At 36.2% G+C, this 10,835-nt stretch overlaps 1 pseudogene; it reads right to left on the bottom strand.

Annotated features, from left to right (window-relative positions):
• Positions 1-432: 432 nt before the first annotated feature.
• Positions 433-1,255, bottom strand: LOC108966630 (annotated as a pseudogene).
• Between the last annotated feature and the right edge of the window lie 9,580 nt (positions 1,256-10,835).

Consider the following 10,835-nt stretch of genomic DNA (forward strand, 5'->3'; position numbering starts at 1 on the left):
ACCATATTATTTCTTAGTTCTAATCTAGTTTTATAAATAAAAAGGATTCTTAAAGGAATTATTTTTTTAATTTATGTATATAGTACTAAAAAGGAGTTTAAATTAGCATGACAAACTAGTGTTGCGTAACTATTTTGTCATGCTCAATAGCAATACTGACATAATATTTAAACAAATAAATGATGGTTCGAAATATATTCCGTTTGAAATTATTCAAATAAAAATACAACTCAAATTCTTTAGTTTTTAATAGTGGTTCATTATTAACCAAATTACATTTATTTGTTTTTTAAGTTTAAATATCAACTTCCACACCATTCATAATCGACCATAATTAACTAGATGTAAAGACGAATTGTAATTCGCGTAGATGCAAATGTTTGATGAGTGTTGTTTATTATTTGCTTGGCTGTTGTTGCCATTATAGTAGTTTTATGCAAACAAGCGTAGTAGCTCTTCCCGATATTCTATCGGTTTTGGTGGAGCTGGTTCCTCCCACTCTCCCAATTCGGCATCATAATATTGCGCAGCACGATATGGTCGCAATTCCCATGGTACTTGCTCTTGGAGGTCAATTGTACACCCAAATGACATCGGTAAAACATTCGCGATCGATACGTTCCAGGACAGATAAGCTCAGTAAACTTGACTTTCAATAGGAAGGTAGGATCGCGACGCATGTCTTAACGACGGTATCCCCATCATTTTTCATCTTTGCGCATAACACGATGGAACCAGTCAATTAATTCGCTCAACTGGTAACGTTTTGGTCTGCAAGGTAGGTGTTAAGGGTTTAGAAAGTTACTTCCACCCTCAAGCACAAAGCTCATTGGTGTGGGACTAGCGTTTAAGGCAGACAAATAATCAAACATTGTACAACAGCTTCTTTGCTGATTCTATAAAAAAAAAAAAAATAAAAATACATGGTAAATCTTTTGAAATAAAGTTTAATTTTAGCTTACCTATGCTCCTTCCAGGAGCACGTCATTGAATTTAAAATTTTGTCTCGAATTCACGGCCAACTAAGTTGATAACTACATTTGATTACTTCACAGCATCGCGTATCGCTTTTTCATCTCTTAAATCATAAAATTGGAATAGCACCTGACACATTACGCAGCAATATTTACGAAGCCATGTTTAGTTATTTCGTACATTTATTGGAATAAAATCCCAGTCGATCTGTTATTTATTTTCCAATGGAAATTTGCAAACACTTCTTCCAGATTCAAATAACTAAATAAACCATAATAAAGGATTGTCATGTGAAATAAATTAAAACAAATTGTTTTGCAAAAAAAATGCGTTATTATGACAAAAATATAAATATGGCTGTGAATGAGCATATTCTGGACCCCACCATTCGGCATGGTTGCTTATTTGTTCATAACATTTTTCTGTGGTGAACTTACCACAGTTAAAAAGAGGCATAAATAAAAAATTTAATTTTTCATGTATTTGCTCATATTGTTCTAATCTTTAAAAATATATATGAAAATAAAAATATTTTCTTTTGAAAATATATTACAGTTTTATATATAACCAATATTTTTGGGACAACTCTTCCATTATTTTTTAGAAAATAACACAATGCAAYCATTTTCCGGTTAAAAGTCGGCCATCTTGGATTCCAATAGAAACTCAACCCCGGACTCCCCTTGACGTTTCTACAGTGGCACCTCTCAGCTGTGGCTTTGTTTACATAACATCAGCTGATAGTGTCTCTACTCCTGCTCTACCGTGTATTCCTTTATGAACGTTTGTACATATGTAAATATGTATGTGGCTCGTATTTTCTTTCGTAAACATACAGACAAATGTGCAAAAGAAATAATATACATATATATGTATGTATATGCAATAGAAATTATATTGCTACAAAGCTGTCAATGATAACAAAATAATGCGAATATGCATATTTCATGAAGGCCATTATTTTTTTTTGAAGAAATGAAAGGAATAACCCTAGACGTGTATATACATATGTATGAGCACATTTAAGTTCATTTGGCACATCTTCATTTTGTAATAGTCGAAATTAATATAATTTATTTGAAATAATAATTTATTAAAAATTATTTTTTATCTATCTTTTTCCGATTTTGTAAAAATATTAAAATTTTTCAAAAAATGGTTCATATGTTACAAAATAATCACCCATATGTGACTTTATATATTTTTGCTTCAAATCATTTCTCTTGATTCATTCTCGCCAGAGAACGTGCTCATTCCTGCTAAATAGCAGCGAGAATGGGAATTCCTTACTTCAGTTCTATCAGCTCTGTTAGCCGTCCAATCGAACAATCATATAGAATTCAATTTGCATCTTCTCTATGTTTTAAGTTCTCTGCCTGTGCTACATGTCAATCGAACTGGGTCATCGAAGAATTCTTCGTTAACTGTGGCATCGAAGAATTGTTCGTCCCTATGGTAAAGGAAAGGGGTGATCTCTTACTTTTCCTAGGACATCACTGTGTTAATTTTCATCGATTGGGGTAAGCATACAATCATGCTGCACGTTTACCTCGCTCGTTTACCAATGCTACTATATCCCGCTGGGTATGTATGCATGCCCATGATTACACTTCCAACGAATGTAAAGAATTTCGTTTTGCTTGTTTAAATTTTTGCTTTCAACCGTTCAATCGCTTGTATGCATATATGTACATACATATGTATGTACAGGGTGGCTTATGAAAGTCGCAACCAAAAAAAATTAAATAACTTTTTTTCTTTTAAGGAATCTGGTTAATTTTTTTTTATTTTGCAGATTGACTTTTACATTTAACAAAAATGGATAACTGGGACTCGTGTCACAGATGGTGACGAATGAGAATTTCTTTCAACTCTGTGTGGTTTCAGCAAGACGGTGCAGCTCCTCACATTCCCAATAAGCTGATATCCAGAAACTCCACATTCCGTTAGCCACCCAGGTCGCCTGACCTTACTGCACCTGACTTTTTCTTGCGGAGTTATTTCAAACAGGAAGTCTACAAAGCAAAACCAACAAATTTGAATGAGCTAACTCAATCCATTCGAGAAACAATTGCGGCTATTCCTGTCTCAACTCTCCAAGCAGTAATGAACAACTTTGCAAGATGCCACACATGCATCAACGAGCAGGGGGGCGTTTAAATTCCATTATTTTTAAAACTACTTAAGCTATATTTAATAAAATTGAATGAGCTTTAACATGAATAAAAGAAAAATGAATTCCATACACTGAAAAATAAATTATTTGAGTTTCTCAATGTAGCAAAATTCATCAGCCACCCTGTATGCTTTTGCGTCTTGCCTTAGGCAATCTAATATTGACATGTAAACATAATTATGATATGAGTATAATTTTGTATGAATGCCTCCATATAATTATAGCCAATTTGGGCTTGCGTATACTAATAAACATTTTATGTATTATGTTTCTTATAGCAAAAACAGTGGATAACGTAGAATCGTGGCCCGTGTCAGCTGATACGACCCATCTTATGGGCAGGAATAAAGGAATGTTCAACTTATTCCAGTGTGAGAGCGCCTCAAAATAAGCGTTTTTTATAACATTTTCCATTATGGACAGATCGAACAAAATAAGAATTTTTGGACATTTTAAATTAAAACACCCAACATTTAGTACGAATAAAAATTACTATATAATGGTTATTTATTATATGGAGAAACTATTTAAATCTTTTTAAAATATATTAGAACAACTGACTTTTGACCTTTAAATATCAAATAAAAAGATTTAAGCTTGTTAGCTCTCAATCATTAGAGGTTTTTAATCATTTTCCATTGAAAATAATACTATGATGCTTCAAATTACAAAACGTTTCATCAAATACCTTTAAATTTCACAAATTTATTTAATTTATTTAATTTTCATTGTTTTACATTTTTTATAAGTGGTCTTGAAGGAAGCAACAAATCCCTCCGTTTACATATTTTTTTGGTAAGATTTTAATCTGGCAATCGCTCGTTTCCAATTGATAGACGTCAAAACCTACTGAAGTCGATTAGCTGTCAAAGTTTAGTAGGTTTTGACGTTTAACAATTGCTCTATCACTTCCAGTGAGAGAGGAGTTAAACATTTCTTCATCTCTGTTATGGGCGCGCAATGTAAGTGCATAGTGAAAAACGCTACTCGCTTCTCTCTTTGACGTAGGATGATGTGAGGATTCACGGCATTTGGAGTTTTACCGTAGAAACGTGTCAGCTGATTGCTCTCTCACAACGCAGGGTTGCCAATCTCGATGTACTGTAGTAATTATAAAAGTAGTCTTCAATATGTTTGAAATTTTCTTAAAATAACTTAAAATCAGAGTCGAATCGTATTATTTATAAATATATAAACTATTTTTAATAGTTTGTTTTAGTTTTGATATTTTATATCTGAACGCGTGTTCAGCTGTGTAATTTCGAACTCCTGTAAATTTGTTTAATTTATATTTTAAAACTTTTGTGAAAATTTTTGAGTTAAGTGATCCGTAAAGATAAGTATCCCTGTGATATTTTGCTATTAAAGCATTTAAAATGTACTTAAATTGTGTGTTGGTAATTTTAGCTTATTTAATTAATTTGGTTTTGTTGCTATATTCTAAAATAGTGCAATTGTTGGCGTTAATTTATATTGCTTATCTAAATTTTTTTATTCGTTTTCCATCTTTGTTCACAGCTGTTTCTTACTTTTCGGGTATCACAGTGCATCTCAAACTGCTCGATACATTGGTTGTTGCCTTTGATAACTTATATTGCATTTATTTGTTATAAATATTTTTGTAATTTCTCTTTCCTTTGATAACTTATATTGCATTTATTTGTTATAAATATTTTTGTAATTTCTCTTTCTTTTTATTATTTAATTTTTTATATTTTTTTAATTAAACATTTTGTTATTGCTGTTTATTATCATTATGATTTGCAATTTCCCGAATTGTTCTGTTAGAGGCGAGTCGGAACGCTTTGTTTCTTGCTGGCTGTGTGACGGACTTGCCCATCTGAAATGTACTCGACTGACAGGAAAAATTTTGGATTCTATTCTTGAAAGTAAGGGCTTGCGTTGGTCTTGCATTAAATTCAGACCAACTGAAATTGATTTACTTAAAGTTGTTAAGCAGGCGCGCAATAATTTCAAGGATATTGGCCGTGAGTTTGAACCCCCCTAATCAATTATAATTTTAAAATCATTTCTTTCACTGAAACTTGGTTAAAGCCCCACAGTTTTGAGTATTCAATAGCGAATTTCAAATCTTTAGATATGGCCGGCTGAACAAGAAAGGAGATGGTGTCTTGTTTGCTGTTCATTCTTCAATTCAATCTGAAAAAGTCGATGTTTCGCATGCAGACTTACTAGAATTTAAGTGTATTCGTATTTGCGCTTATAGTGGGCATATCTACTTAACTTTATCTTATATACCGCTTCACTCGGACATATCTGTATACATATGTATATGCAGCATACTTGATTAATAAATAATGTTTTCTCAATGGCTAATAATACTTGTTTTGGAAGATTTCAAATTACCGTGCGTATCATGGAAATCTATTGATGACTACACCATTCTTTTTAGTACTCGCTTATGTTTTAACGAGTTTTTAGATAAAAAGTCGGAGTTGGGTCTTAATAAAATTAACTTAATTTCAAACTGAATTTCAAAAGGTTTATGGAACTAAACTCGCCCGAATGGAGGCCCGTGTGCACTGCTCACACACAAGACCACGTACTATGTACTCCACATTGAGCCACGCTATGGTAGAAATTGTTGCTGATTTTTTCGGTCGTTCCACTGCTATCGAGTTGTAGGCGGCAGAACCAACGCCACCTTTATAAAAATCAACAGCAACAATAGCATTGCTACAAAGTGTTGCGTAAAATACACAAATACTTGCACATGCCACTGTCGGCGTGTTAGTGTATTGGTATCCATTTGGCATATGCAGAGCTATCAACTTTCTAAAGTAACTGGCCAGATTACAGTGGCAATCTTGAATTTAGTGGTTCCCACTTTAATGCAACTATTTTAAATTTATTTGAAAAATATGTTCCGAAGTGTGTTGTTACTCAACAAATGAGTTCTAATTTATGGTTTTCGAAAGAATTATGTAAATTAAAAAATAGAAAATATCGTGCTTTTAAACTTTTTAAAAAAACTGGTTTAGTTGGTTGCTATTCAAAATGTTTTAAATTGTGCCGACAATTTGCTGAACTTGACAAAATATGTTATAATAATTATATAAATAAAATCAAAAATAATATTATACGTAATCCAAAATTATTCTATGGTTTCGTCAACTCCAAGCGCAGGATTTATAATTTTCCAACCGCAATGAAATATAAGTCTAGCATGTCTAGTGACAACCCCACTATTTCTAATATGTTCGCTGAATTCATTAAGTCTAATTCTGTCATTAATGCACCRACTATTTCCGAAGCAGACATCTTATAGTATATCAGAATAAAGTCCGTTCAAAAACAATTTTTACTTTTTGCCTTAAATCATTTGCATCTTCACCCTTAGACTAACAGTTTAAAACTTATAAATCTCCGTACAGTCGCTAGTCGTAGGGAAATGCTTGATATATCATTTCTTGTAAAACTCATCTGTCTAGACATTTACTTTTAAAATTTTCTAGAACAAATTTCGAGTTAAACGAACCATTCCGTCGTATATGTCACGATTTCAATTCTCATTCGAGCATATTTGATCTAACTCACTCTTTACCATTAAAAAAACTGTTTTATCTACTCTTAACAAGTAACATGTCAAAATTATAAACTTTAATTTTAATTCTTAATTTTGGCTGTTGTAATTTTTGTTCCTGTAGCTGAGCAGCTTAAGATCGCAACGCTTAAAACTGACTTGCAAGCTTGCACACATATCGACGCAGATTTTTGCGAGCCACGGAAAAATATTTTAGAACTGACAAATATTATAAATCGACAACAGCTATGTTGCCAGTTTTCTCACTTCTTTCTTAGAACAAACACCAGAAAGTTGTTCAATTCATGATTTTTAGCTTTTGCCATCGTCGCTAAAAGACACTTGTTGGCAAAGGCATGCTCGGGAGAAGCCGAAACATCTCCTACATAGGGTTGTTCGCTCGGTTTGGAACCCGCCACGTAAAAGAAGGCCCAATGAAAGGAAACGACAAGCCTCGGCTGAGTGATCCCCCTTTCGATGATGACCTTGGCAAACGAATTAAGGACTATGATTAGAGGGCATGCACCTGGAATGTCCGGTTCTTTAATTGGGAGGGTGCCGCTGCCCAGCTGGTTGATGTCCTCTTTAGAGTGAAGGCTGGCATTTCCGCCGTTCAAAAAATGCGATGGACAGGACAAAGATTGAGACAAGTAGGTCCTTTTGGCATTTATTACAGTTTCCATATAAAAGAGCAAATATGGTGTGGGATTCGTGGTGTGAGAGAGACTCCTACGCGGATAACTATCATTCGCTCCCGTGAATGAACGTCTAGCCACAATCCACATCAAAGCGATGTTTTTCAAAATATCGCTGATTTGCGCCCGCGCCCCGACGGAAAAGAATTACGATGTAATCGACCAATCCTTCTCTGAGCGCTTGGAGAACACTTATAAGAGTTGTACCGCCACGACGTCGAAATCGTGCTTGGCGACTTTAACACCAGAGTGGGCAAAGAAGGTACCTTTGGTGCGACGGACGGTAAACTCAGCCTCCACGAGGAAACATCCCCAAATGGGTTGAGGCTGATCGACTGCGCTGGGGCCCGAAATATGGTTATCTGTAGCACTAGATTCCAGCGTAAGAGATTCATAAAGCCATCTGGCTGTCTCCGGATCAACAAAGCATCAACCAGATCGATCATGTTGTGACAGACGGAAGACACGTCCCCCAGCTAGATGTGCGTGGGCTCCGAGGTCCTAACATCAACTCGGACCACTATTTTGTTGCAGCCAAGATTCGCACCCGCCTCTTTACAGCAAAAAACGCACGCCAACAAACAAAAGGAAGGTTCGATGGCGAGAARYTGCAATCRCAATAGATRGCCGAACGATTTTCTACTCGACTTGCACTCTTGCTCTCTGAGAGCGTTTTCGGAAWATGCAAAAGAACAGCTGGAACGACGAGGAGTGCCGCGTTGTAGCAGAGAGAAATCAGGCTGCCTATCTCGCAACGTTCCGATCGACCACAACACGCGCAAGATGGGTTAGATATCGAGAGTTGAAGAGGAAAGCAAGAAGCAGTTGCAGACAGGAAAAGAAAGAGACCAAAATGCGTGAGTATGAAGAGCTTGCTAAGCTGGCCGACAGGGTAGTGCTCGAAAATTCTACGAAAAGATGCATTATATAACGGASAGTTTTAAGACTGGAGCATACTCTTGTAGAACCCCCAAAAGTGATCTAGTGACCTGGGCATACATAAAGGGAAGGAACACTTCTCCAGCCTGTTGAATGGCAGTGAATGCATAACGCCAGGARAAGGCGAACCCGATTCCCCAATCGATGATGGTGGAGCAGACGTTCCATTGTCCGACCATGAAAAAGTTCGAATAGTAATTACCCGCCTGAAGAACAACAAAGCGGCGGATGCCGATAGATTACCGGCCATGTTATTCAAATACGGAGGCAAAGAGCATCTCGGAAGCATGCACAACAATTGGAATTTAAGTGTGMTCTGCCCAATACACAAAAATGGAGACCCCATAATCTGCGATTCGAGCTGCAGAATTTCATCGAGCAGGTGCAATATTTTATAAGAGTGTTCAACTGCTTGAGTATGCCGATGATATTTATATCATTGACCTCAACAACCGCTCCGTTAATTCGAGCTGCAGAACTGCATCGAGTAGGTGCAATCTTCTATAAGAGGGTTYAACTGCTGGCGTATGCCGATGATATTGATATCATTGATCTCAACAATCGCTCTTTTAGTTCTGCTTTAAGCAGACTGGAAAAGGAAGCATAGCAGGTGAGTCTGTCATCACACAAACCGTCGTCGCACTCGAGACTTGGCACTCACGTCACTGTTGACAGTCATAACTTTGAAGTTGTATATAGTTTCGTATATTTGGGAACCAGTGTAAACACCACCAACAATGTCAGCCTGGAAATCCAAGGCAGAATAACTCTTGCCAACAGGTGGTACTTCGGACTGAGTAGGCAATTGAAAAGCAAACTCCTCTCTCGACGAACAAAAATCAAACTCTATAAGTCACTCATAATTCCCGTCCTGCCATATGGTGTAGGGGCTTGGCCGATGACCACAACTGATGAGACGACGTTGCGAGTTTTCAACAGAAAGGTCCTGCGAAAGATTTACGGCCTTTGCGCGTTGGCCACGGCGAATATCGCATTCGATGAAATGATGGGCTGTATGAGATATATGACGGCATTGTCATAGTTCAGAGAATTAAAAGACAGCGGCTACGTTTTTTAGGTCCTATTTTCCGAATGGACGAAAACACTCCAGCTCTGAAAGTATTCGACGCTGTACCCGCCGGGGGAAGCAGAGGAAGAGGAAGACCTCCACTCCGTTGGAAGGACCAGGTGGGGAAGGACGTGGGTACGCTTGGAATATCCAATTGGCGGCCCGTAACTCGGCTATAACCGCGTTAGCAGTGTCTACGCCAATTATAGAAGAAGTATATGGAAATGCCGACGGCAAAACGCAAAAGCATACATTGCGATTCCCAAGTTGAAAGCAAAAATTKAAGCATGAAAATATCACAATGCTGTTTTTGGGAGTATCAGAAGGAGCATGCGTACATATATTTATGTCTCTTCATATTCTTGAGTATGTAAGAAACCTGTATTTGTATACATTTTTCGCTGTTAAAAATGGAATATCAAAGAACTTATTTTTCTTCAAAGTTCCATGATTGCGCATACGTGCTATGGCATCATATGCCGAAAATACATAYATATATTTATTTCTCTTCATATTCTCTATTTGAGTATGTGGAGAAGTGTTAAAAATTTTAGCATGTCGCAGGGTGAATTTAACTAATAGAAAGCATATAGCTGGTAGTAATAGTATAATATTATCCATGTGTCAGATACAGTTAAGCGTTGATAGGTCCTCTAGTTTATATGTATACCGTTTATCTTCTCGATTAGTTTTAGGTGATATGTACAACCGTTTGGTAAACGAAACTATTAGCAGTTTGAATGTTACCGTTACATAGATAGTGGGCGGGGCAGTTACCCGGATKTAAACTTTACTCGTCACCCTCATCATTTATATATACATAACCCATAGATATTGGGTTTTAGGTGATATGTACAACCGTTAGGAGAATGAAACAAATATGCTCTGTAGCAATAGGACGCAAGGGTATAAAAATGAATTGAAGAGATAAGTTTGGTAATAACATAGTTGAGTTTGTAACGATTAAAGCCTGGTACTTTTAGGTACTCAAACTTTTTTTAGCCTCATTATTACTCAAGTCACAGCTTGCACGGACTGACGGACAGACCGTCACCTGGACGTCGACTTGTATCATCATCCTGATCATTTATACATATATGATCAACCCTACATCTACTTTGATTAGTTTTAGGTGATATTTAGAAATGTTAAGTGAACAAAACTGTTATTCTCTGTAGTACAGTATAAAAMCGATCACGGATAAATGACAAAAAACTGACTTATTGCAGTATTGCCRCGAATCACCACCAATATSTGTAAAATTAGTGTTCTATTAAGCCACACTTTATGGAAAGGAGTTCACTTACAAATCACAACGAAAGGGTAAAATAAGAATCATGGCTAAGTCGGTCGATAAATATAAAAAGTCATCAAAACTATGAGAAATTATTATCAGTCTTATCGGGAACTTGTCGTGAAAAAATCATTCCCATGTAT

The sequence above is a fragment of the Bactrocera latifrons genome, unplaced genomic scaffold, assembly GCF_001853355.1.
Source record: "Bactrocera latifrons isolate USDA-ARS-PBARC rearing strain unplaced genomic scaffold, ASM185335v1 scaffold_1677, whole genome shotgun sequence".
Lineage (NCBI taxonomy): Eukaryota > Metazoa > Arthropoda > Insecta > Diptera > Tephritidae > Bactrocera > Bactrocera latifrons.